General features: G+C 45.3%; 1 pseudogene; it reads right to left on the reverse strand.

The window, feature by feature from the left end:
- Positions 1–1,215: 1,215 nt before the first annotated feature.
- Positions 1,216–3,534, reverse strand: LOC149219250 (uncharacterized; annotated as a pseudogene).
- Positions 3,535–3,813: the final 279 nt, after the last annotated feature.

Raw genomic sequence — 3,813 nt, forward strand, 5'->3', positions numbered from 1 at the left:
ACAAACGACTGCCTCGGCCAAATCCCTTTCTTCGACAAAGCATTGCGCAGGTGAGATTCCGGAAAAATCTACTGCCGCTCGCAAGCGCTGCCGGACGCCGGAGAACGAAACAAAATCTTGTGGCTTCACAACGGAGAAATCTGCAGGTCACATGAAGGAGACGGCAACGATTAGTCTGAGAGGCAATGAGAAAGCGGCGAAGGAATGCACGATGTGCGGCGATGTGGGGTTTGAGTGCGATCTCCTCCTCTGCAAGAGATGCGGTTATCGCTTCCAGCACACGTATTGTAGCAAGCTTTATCCCGATCTGGATATGGAAGCCTGGGCCTGCGAATGGTGCCTCTATGAAGATGAGAAAAACGGAGGGGTTGCCAAAGGGAAGCTCGGAAAATGGAAGATGGTGAACTTGACTGAAAGCAGGAGCAAGGCGTTCGAGTTCTTGCTCCAGATTGCGCAGGCTTGCCCTAGCGAACCGGAGAGTTATTCTGATAGACGGCAGAAGATGCATGGGGAGATCTCAGTTAAGCGGCAAAGGGAGAACGAAGATGACAGACGGCTAAACGGAATTGCGACTAAGAAGGAAAACAGATTCAAGTTCAGCAATGGCAATGTTAGGGTGGAGCCGAAGCAAGTCGTTCGTTGCGGCAAGGAGGAGAACGCGTTAAAATTGGGGCAGTTGGGCGAACATTGGAATGCGAACGGGAATTGCAAGGAGGACGACGGTTTGAAAAGCGTGGCGCAGCAGGTACCCAAGAAACAATGTTGCAGCCACTCTACTGACAAGAACAAGGCAATCAATAGGTGGAGGAATATTGCCAAAAATAAACTCCACTGCAATACATCCAAGGCAATCGGTCGGCGGTACAAGCTCCTTGCAGATGTTCTCTGTTAATTCTTCTCCTTGTATTATAATCCAGACTGATCTGTTATCATATGGTTGCTGGTATCCAAATGCATATCTTAGATGGGTGTCGGTTCGAGGCTTCATCGATGAATGGAGGTCGCTTCCTAACAATCAAATCAAAGCTGTTTTGAGGCTACTTTGTATCAGTCAGTCAAGAAAATCAAAGGTAAAAGCCTTTGGGCTTCCTTCAACTTCAATTGTCTTGTTCTTGCAAGGTGGACAATTGGCTGGAAGCTCCGGTTAGATTGTAAAGAACAGTTTTTCAGATCTGTATATCTGGTACACAGTTTTATCTGCTATTGTGGGCGCTCTTATTGGAGCAAGACAAAGACTTGGAGAGATACAGTCATTAGAGACAGTCCGTAAGCGTTTTGAAAGCTTTCCAGAAGCTCATAAGTGGTGCCTTCGCTTGGGATGCTGAGTCGTGGTGAACCAGCTTGCCTGTATTTTTGAAGCTGGATGATATAAGTAGGAGGGCAAGGCATGTACTTGAGATGGACGAGGATGATGAAATTCATCCTTTACCATGTTCTTGTTCTGCGCGTATGCCCTTGGCTTTGGATGGTCGTGGGGTCCTTTCAGCTGGTTTTTTTTTTCATATTTCTGTTTTATGCCATTTGGACGGTGATTATGAAGTGTGAACCTGCGTGCAGGAGCAAAGAGTTGTTGCGTGGAGAAGAAAGTAGCATGGGTAATTTTTTGAGTTGTTGGTATGTGCAGACCTCCTCAACGTTCTTGATGCCTTGCTACTACGCCAGCCTGCTGCGTGGTTTGTTTGCTGAATGGTCATGTGAGTAAAGTAAATCTGGTTGGAAAAATTTAATTTACTTTTTGTGACAGTTAGCTTGGCAAACTATTGTCACGAGTATAAATCTATGTTGGAATTTGCCGTCCCAACAATAGACAAATTTATTTGCAGGAATGTTCTACTACCAGATACGATGATGACATGACAATGAAAATGGCATCAAACAATAGTGGTTGGAGCTGCATGATGATCGCATTTGTGTGATAATGCGACGGAGAATTGGACCATGGAGTCCTGGATTATTGCTCTTGAAGGGAAAATTGTGTTATATTCGTATGGCTGTGAGTGCCTATGTTCCAGTTTCTTTATCAGTGGACCCCTCATAGATGAGGTAAAGGAGCAGCAACAATGTTTATGGTGGACAACAAAGTAGATGTTTGTTTGACTTAGTGTGGTTTGTGGAATAGACTCCCTAGCATGTTATTGTAATAGTCATTGTATGTACTCTGAAACTCCAAAATGTGGAATCAGATGTGAGATTTTTGAAGGCATCTGAAAGTTCGTGGTGATCTTAAAACCACTTTGTAATGGTTTATGGTCAGCCTGAAACCATCTTTTGTCACTGTAATGTGATGGTTGGTGGTGAGCCAGAAACCATCTATATAGTCTTTGTGACTGAAGTGCCTTTGTGGCCAGCTTGCCTTTGTGGCTGAATGGTTGGTGGTGAGCCAGAAACCATCTATATAGTCTTTGTGACTGAAGTGCCTTTGTGGCTGAATCGCCTATGTGGCTTGAGGTGCCTTTGTGGCTGTGTGTACACGGGAGCTTTGTGCTCGTAGGAGCAGGTGGACTGCAGAACACCTGGCTCAGACTCAGATGATATTTTCTGAGTAGAAGGGGATTGGTGCGTTTTTCGCGCTGACAGCAGCGCCAGGAAGGCCAACTGGCGCGTATGTTAGGCCATTAATCGCGCCAATGGGTGCAGGTTTTTCGTTCAGGATCGCGCCAATTCACCTTCAAGGGGATTCGCGGGATCAGAGAAGTTGTGGATCTGTCTGAGGGCGGCAGATTGTGTTTTTGGAGGTTTTGTACATGTAATTCGCCTGATGGTGGTGGATTTGACTATCATGACAAGTAGTCATTAAGGGGGGAGTTGGAAATAATTAATTCCTACTTGTCTATGGTTGTAATTTTCTAATTGAGGAGTTTGTTCCTACATAATAGGAATAAGCTAGAATATAGTTTCTCCTAGTTTAGTGTGTGGTTGAGAGAATCTCTCAACCACACTATTGTACGTCTAAGATAGCATTCCTATCTTAAAACTATTGATTGTATAAATATGTGTGTAATTTCCTCATTCAAAATTAATAGAATATATTGACTCTCTGTAATTTTATCTAAGCTGACTAATGGGGAGACCCGACAATAAACGAAGAAAATTATGAAAACCCAGAGGAAAGTCCGCATGAGGCGTTTCCAGACCCTGAGGACGATTCTCATAACCCTCCCGTAGGAAATTTCCTTTGACGTGTAGATAGAGGCCACGGTATACACCACCGCTGCCGTGGGCAGCAACGAAAAGGCCAAAACGATTTCTGAATAGGCCGCTAGAAAAAAGACGAGTCCCGCCCGTTCCAAGGTAAATGCCTTAATCATCGTCTCGGCTGCGGCGTTTGTGGTCTCCATCAGATAAGGCATCTCATTCCAATGGAACAGGACAGGTTGGAAGACCGATAGGTACCCCAGAATTGCAAAACTGGGGGAGAACAAGGCTGAAGGTGAGCCTCCCGAGCAGTTTAGGACGGGAGCGAAGGATCTTGAAGGCCTCTTCAAGGATTCCCGCGATGCCGAGGAACCGGAGATCCTCTGGTTTTCTATCCATTGCTTCCCTTTGCTCTGCCCTGGACGCCGATAACAGATACAAAGGATTGGGACGAAATACACTCGATCCTTCCCATGCGCGGCTGCTTTTAACCATGTACATTGCAAAGACTAGTTTTTTATTCAAATCAATCACACCCTGTGCTTCACTATGTCATAGCGCAAGACTGAAACTTTCGAACTAGGAGAGAAGTGGATTTAGACAGCTAGTGTGCATGAGGATTTTATTAGTGGGCAGGCCGTTAACCTCTATTTTTGTGTCTGTCAGGTGGTCATTATA

This window comes from Pinus tabuliformis, chromosome Q (genome assembly GCF_031772625.1).
Source record: "Pinus tabuliformis cultivar Carrire ecotype Pingquan chromosome Q, CPIR1, whole genome shotgun sequence".
Lineage (NCBI taxonomy): Eukaryota > Viridiplantae > Streptophyta > Pinopsida > Pinales > Pinaceae > Pinus > Pinus tabuliformis.